At 40.3% G+C, this 7,337-nt stretch overlaps 1 long non-coding RNA gene across 2 annotated transcripts; it reads left to right on the plus strand.

Annotated features, from left to right (window-relative positions):
- Positions 1–3,494: 3,494 nt before the first annotated feature.
- Positions 3,495–7,088, plus strand: LOC123183088 (uncharacterized). 2 transcript variants are annotated; one of them, XR_006492426.1, is made up of 5 exons: positions 3,495–3,935; positions 4,022–4,260; positions 5,022–5,137; positions 6,338–6,646; positions 6,860–7,088. It is a non-coding gene; the product is annotated as an uncharacterized lncRNA (long non-coding RNA). The 2 variants fall into 2 exon arrangements; XR_006492425.1 differs by lacking the exon at positions 6,860–7,088 and having other exon boundaries at positions 6,338–6,830.
- Positions 7,089–7,337: the final 249 nt, after the last annotated feature.

Raw genomic sequence — 7,337 nt, forward strand, 5'->3', positions numbered from 1 at the left:
TGCAAAGTAAAATAAAAAGCAAAGTAAAAAAGCGACGGAAATAACTAAGTGTTGGAAGATTAATATGATGGAAAATAGACCCCGGGGCCATAGGTTTCACTAGTGCCTTCTCTCAAGAGCATAAGTATTTTACGGTGGGTGAACGAATTACTGTTGAGCAATTGACAGAATTGAGCATAGTTATGAGAATATCTAGGTATGATCATGTATATAGGCATCACGTCCGAGACAAGCAGACCGACTCCCGCCTGCATCTACTACTATTACTCCACACATCGACTGCTATCCAGCATGTATCTAGAGTATTAAGTTCATAAGAACAGAGTAACGCTTTAAGCAAGATGACATGACGTAGAGGGATAAATTCATGCAATATGATAAAACCCCATCTTTTTATCCTCGATGGCAACAATACAATACGTGCCTTGCTGCCCCTACTGTCACTGGGAAAGGACACCGCAAGATTGAACCCAAAGCTAAGCACTTCTCCCATTGCAAGAAAGATCAATCTAGTAGGCCAAACCAAACTGATAATTCGAAGAGACTTGCAAAAATAACCAATCATACATAAAAGAATTCAGAGGAGATTCAAATATTGTTCATAGATAAACTTGATCATAAACCCGCAATTCATCTATCTCGACAAACACACCGCAAAAGAAAAGTTACATCAAATAGATCTCCAAGAAGATCAAGGAGAACTTTGTATTGAGATCCAAAGAGAGAGAAGAAGCCATCTAACTAATAACTATGGACCCGAAGGTCTGAGGTAAACTACTCACACATCATCGGAGAGGCTATGGTGTTGATGTGTATCCAACTTGCTTGCTCACGAAGACCTCGGGCATTTGAGGAAGCCCATCATTGGGATATACAAGCCAAGTTCTATAATGAAATTTCCCACTAGTATATGAAAGTGACAAAATGAGAGACTCTTTATTATGAAGATCGCGGTGCTACTTTGAAGCACAAGTGTGGTAAAAGGATAGTAACATTGTCCCTTCTCTCTTTTTCTCTCATTTTTTTATTTGGGCCTTTTCTCTTTTTTTTATGGCCTCTTTTTTCTTAGTCTGGAGTCTCATCCTGACTTGTGGGGGAATCATAGTCTCCATCATCCTTTCCTCACTTGGGACAATGCTCTAATAATGATGATCATCACACTTTTATTTACTTACAACTCATGAATTACAACTCAATACTTAGAACAAAATATGACTCTATATGAATGCCTCCGGCGGTGTACCGGGATATGCAATGAATCAAGAGTGACATGTATGAACGAATTATGAACGGTGGCTTTGCCACAAATACAATGTCAACTACATGATCATGCAACGCAATATGACAATGATGGAGTATGTCATGATAAACGGAATGGTGGAAAGTTGCATGGCAATATATCTCGGAATGGCTATGGAAATGCCATGATAGGTAGGTATGGTGGCTGTTTTGAGGAAGATATAAGGAGGTTTATGTGTGATAGAGCGTATCATATCACGGGGTTTGGATGCACCGGCGAAGTTTGCACCAACTCTCAAGGTGAGAAAGGGCAATGCGCGGTACCGAAGAGGCTAGAAAATTGCGGAAAGGTAAGTGTGCGTATAACATGCAAAAATTTATTAGCCCTCGAAGCAAAGTACTACTACGCATGCTCCTAGGGAAAGGGTTGGTAGGAGTTAACTATCGCGCGATCCTGACCGCCACACAAAGGAAGACAATCAACAAATATTTCATGCTCCGACTTCGTTACATAACGGTTCACCATACGTGCATGCTACGGGAATCACAAACTCTAACACATGTATTTTTCAATTCCACAATTACTCAACTAGCACAACTATGATATTACCACCTTTATATCTCAAAACAATTGTCAAGCATCAAATTTCTCATGATATTAATTAAAGCAAATTGCCACACTATTTTAAGACTCTCAAAATAATATAAGTGAAGCATCAGAGATCAATAGTTTCTATAAAACAAATCCACCACCGTGCTCTAAAAGATATAAGTGAAGCACTAGAGCAAAACTATATAGCTCAAAAGATATAAGTGAAGCACATAGAGTATTCTAATAATTTCCGAATCATGTGTGTCTCTCTCAAAAGGTGTGTACAGCAAGGATGATTGTGGTAAACTAAAAAGCAAAGACTCAAATCATACAAGACGTTCCAAGCAAAACACATATCATGTGGTGAATAAAAATATAGCTCCAAGTAAAGTTGCCGATGGAAGTAGACGAAAGAGGGGATGCCTTCCGGGGCATCCCAAAGCTTTGGCTTTATGGTGTCCTTAGATTATCTTGGGGGTGCCATGGGCATCCCCAAGCTTAGGCTCTTGCCACTCCTTGTTCCATAATCCATCAAATCTTTTACCCAAAACTTGAAAACTTCACAACACAAAACTTAACAGAAAATCTCATGAGCTCCGTTAGCGAAAGAAAACAAAAGACCACTTCAAGGTACTGTAATGAACTCATTCTTTATTTATATTGGTGTTAAACCTACTGTATTCCAACTTCTCTATGGTTTATAAACTATTTTACTAGCCATAGATTCATCAAAATAAGCAAACAACACACGAAAAACAGAATCTGTCAAAAACAGAACAGTCTGTAGTAATCTGTAACTAACGCAAACTTCTGGAGCTCCAAAAAATCAGCCAAAATAGGACGACCTAGGAAAAAATTTTATTGATAAGCAGAAATTGGAATCAGTATTTTATCACGTTCTGGTGATTTTTAACAATTATTTTCGTGAACAGAAAGTTTCTGAAATTTTCCGCAAGATCAAATAACTATCATCCAAGAAGATCCTATAGGTTTAACTTGGCGCAAACACTAATTAAAACATAAAAACACATCTAACCAGAGGCTGGACCAAAGATTTATTCCTAAACAGAAGCAAAAAAACTAAAAACTAAAAATAAAATTGGGTTGCCTCCCAACAAGCGCTATCGTTTAACGCCCCTAGCTAGGCATAAAAGCAAGGATAGATCTAGGTATTGCCATCTTTGGTAGGCAATCCATAAGTGGCTCTCATGATGGATTCATATGGTAATTTTATTTTCGCCCTAGGAAAGTGTTCAATGCCTTTCTTTAATGGAAACTAGATGACCCATTGCGTCAATGGCGCAAAGGCGGGTATTGGAAGAGTGTGCATTAAAATATGTAGACACAGAATGAAACATATGGAAATAAGTACGGATTGATGATAGACAGATGGTTCATGATGATACATGTTTTCTAAGATGAAAAAAACTGATCCAAACCAAGAGTTATCTGCAAACAAAATTTTAAAATAGTTTGACAAGTCTAAGTCATACTCCATGCTATATCTCGGAGCTGTGTGTTATTTACAAACTCTAGTAAAAGATTAATGAATTTTGGAATTTCATATCACCGGCTTACAATTCAAACCCAAACTCGGGGCATATTTGAATTCAAATCTGAAAAAGGGCAGTCAAATACTCTTGAAAAGTCTTGGACATAGTAGCATATGTGAATTTTTTCAAGATATTTCTGATGAGTTTTGAGCACTGAAATTAATACTGAGTAGATTATGAGGGAGTAGAGGAGGAAGAGATATTACAGTCATTTTCATTCTTCTTTTTCTTTCAACCTCTCCCTTTGCTACTGACCAGTGGGTCCCTCTCGTGAACCCACCAGTCAGGCTGGCAGCGCCAGCTCGCGGGACACGCGCCCGCAAACCCCTGCCCCTTCACGTTTTACTCCTACTCCACTACCTCCCTCCTCAATCCATTTCCTCTTCCTCCTGGATCAGGTCGAGCTCGCCGGGGATGCCGCCGCTCGCCGCTGCAACGCCAGCCATAGGAACGGGCGGGATCCACCAGCCCTCCGCCCGGCTCGACATCCACGCCCCAGGGTCCAACATGCAGGCCCGCTGGACGCCGCCGTGAATTGCCTCATTTTTCCAGTGAGTCCTTGATCCTAGCTACTTTTCCTAACTCTGTTCAGCTCCGGCCGTCGTTCTGATGCTATTCGTGGACACCGAGCATGCAGCAAACTTTTGGACCGAGGCCGCCTTCCTCTGTTCCGTCAGCCGCCGTTGCGACGCTGTCACGGTCGTCCTCCTCCCCGAGCAACTCCAGGGACCGTGACGGGCCCCGCGTCTCCTCTGGACCAAGAATTCGAAGCCGCGGGTCTCTCCTACTTCTTCCTTGAAGCTGACTGCCGTTGCTGCCGTCCTGAATTCGCTGTCGTTCGTCCCCATGCCGTCCAGCCTCGCTACAAACAGTAGGGTGAGAAGCCGCCCTGCCTTCTCGTGCCTTCTTTTCTTTTGTCAACGTTGTTTTTTTTCTCATTCAGACCGTCGCTGGAGATGGTTGTGGCGCTGCCTCCTGTGAACATTTTTGTCCAGGCCAACATGTTTAGGCCACGAGCTTGTTGCCCCTTGCTTTTGCTGCTTACTGCTGCTTGCCGCTGCTACTTCTGTTGTTTGTTGTTGTTGTTTGTTGGCTGCTCGCTATTGCTCTGCTTGCTGCTGCTCGTGGGCTGCCTGTACTTGAGAGAAAGAGAGAGCTTTTTGTATACAGAGTACTATATTATGTTTAACTCTACTGTTCATCAACCGAGCAGCTTCCTTGTGTGCTTGTCTAGCTAGCTTGCACACACGTAGCTTTCCTGGCTGATTTGATCTACCAAGTTCAGAAACCAACATATATTAGGCTAAGTCAAGTTGTCGCTGAGTATGAAAGTTTACTCTAATATTTGATTTATCAAGAAAATCACAGGAAAATGCTCAACCTGCTGAATTTGTAAAATCCATAAAAAATATATAATCATTCCAGTTCTGCTTGGAGTAGTACTGCTATGGAGTTGGGATGGTTTAACTTGTACTGTAGCCATAGGAATGAGCATATTCAGTATTGCTGTTTAGAAATAAAAGATGATGCAATACTGGTTAACTAAATTAACTCATGATCAACTGTTAGAATTTGCTGCTATAAATAAAGGCCCCTTGAATTGCATGCCCAGTTGACATAATGAGTCCTTTGTGCAGGGAGTTCTAGCGACACATTATACAAGGAGCTATGACATGCTTGCGCTAGGCCGTTGATCACAGTGCCTCGCCAAGGTGAAAGGATTTACTACTTTCCGCATGTTTACATGGAACAGGTATGTCTCACCGCATTGGTGTTTGCTCTTCTTGATGCCCCATAACTAATAAATGAATTTGCTACTCAGCACAAACAGTAGCTATTTGTGTTATGGGACACCGCTTTGTTCTTGTGTTAAAAATGACAATATGACTTTGTTTATGCGGAATAATCATTCAGGTATTTAAAGGATTATCACCCAGGTATTTAAAGATCGTCCACATGCATATATACAACCTGTTAGGGTCCTTGTGTGTGCGTGGTGTGTGCTTCTCTAGTATGGTCATGTATTAGTTGACAAATGAATATCCATCAGAGGGCACCACCCTTACAGACAGTGTTCCAGCCTTGTAGGCCTCACCAGAAGTCCCTTGGGCCCATTTAAATTATCCGCTTCCTTTCACAGAATATACATTTGTAAGTGGTACTACAACATAAAGAGAACTATCCTTGGGCCCATGCAAATATAAGTGAATACGGAATCTCATCTGCAGTAGAACAGAATTCAGTTATCACCTCAGCCCACCTGGGATGCAACTGCAATCAGAAATAACAATTCCTTGAGGTGCTTTTCAAGTTGTAGAATCTGCATCAGCTAATCATGTGAGTCTACTATAAAATAGGGAAAATTCAGCAACATAGTAACAAAGCCTAGTTAGAGACTTGATAACGGAAGAAGCACTTTGAACAAAGTTCAGAGAACCAAAGTATGTTCAGGAATTTGTCACTAATATAAAGTAACAATGCAATGCCATTTCACATTCATAAATAAAGCAGGCTGGGTCTAGAATGTGAAGTTTAGGGGGGTGGGTCTAAATTGTTTAAGACTGCCTACTGTCCAGCTAAAAATGAAATATAAAATATGGTGTTTAGCAGGTATGTGGATAAAAGAAGACCAATAAAACATTAGGCAGGTCTTCTTTTATCCACGTAAAACTGTCGAGTTCCTTTCTGAAGCATTAAAAGACCTCATATGCGAGTTCCACCATAAAACAGTGAAATATATCATTTATTATAGTGATTACCTCTTTTCTTGAGTACTTCTGCGCACCTCTCCCAGGTTGAATCTCCCACTAAATTTATTTTTTACCTTAGCCTTTGTACCTTCCTGGAAAACAGAAAAAGAACATGATTACTCAAAAATAAGTTTACTGCATTTAAATAAAATACTTTCTTGTGATTCTTTTTCGTGCATTTGACTAATCTTCACTGCCATCAGGATGCTAGAGCACCTTCACTTCCCAAACATAATAAAGGCTGTCACTGCAAAAAATCAGGGTGTCTCAAGAAGTACTGTGAATGCTTTCAAGCAAATATTCTTTGCTCCAAGAATTGTAAATGTATGGATTGCAAGAACTTCGAAGGAAGTGAGGAACTATAGGCTATAACTCAAGGGGATAATGCATCTGATAAAAATAACGTTCAGCAAGCAGCTAATGTCACTCTGAATGGTGCCATTGGATCCTCTGGATATAAATATTCACCTGTACGTAGAGAAAGACACCCAGAAGACCCCCTTGGTCCTGAGGTAATTTCAAGATTAGCTAGTTCTGGAACTTCAAGCAATCTGCCATTTTAAGTCAGATCTCGTGTAACACATCTATTTTGTTGCTAGTTTCCTTTTATTTCTGCTTCAGCTATAAATCCAGTTGGGTGTACATCCACTTGATCACTGTTACTTTTTTTTATCTAACTTCAGCTATAAATTTTGATGAACTGGTAATTGTTTCATGTGCTCTAGGCTAACCACTTGGATGCTTCACAAGCTTCTTCTTCTAGTGGACTTGAAGGCTGTATTGGTTGTCAGAGTAGATCTAAAATGGTCTATAGGTAAGTAAAAAAATGGTCTGGTTAATTTGAATACTGGATAGCCACCTCGCAGAAATAAATAAATGAATAAACCTTAGAACAAAACTGATCTATTCTAATATATGAGGAGCATGATACAAGCGCATGTGTACATTAAGAAAAACATCAATGACACAAACTACTGTGAGCAAATGTGCCGAGAGATTGCTGGCTATTAGATCATAATCTATTTACAGCATGTAAACTTAGCATACTCACCTCACAAAATTCAAGCTAACAAACTTACCAAGCTAGGAAAGCAATAGGAATACAGGGCAGATAATCTATGGAATACCAAGGCAAGCAATAGGATGAACATGTCTTTGGTGAGGTCTGAATCTTTACCTATTTACAGTGTTACTGCACCAAGT

The sequence above is a fragment of the Triticum aestivum genome, chromosome 1D (genome assembly GCF_018294505.1).
Source record: "Triticum aestivum cultivar Chinese Spring chromosome 1D, IWGSC CS RefSeq v2.1, whole genome shotgun sequence".
In the NCBI taxonomy this organism is placed as follows: domain Eukaryota; kingdom Viridiplantae; phylum Streptophyta; class Magnoliopsida; order Poales; family Poaceae; genus Triticum; species Triticum aestivum.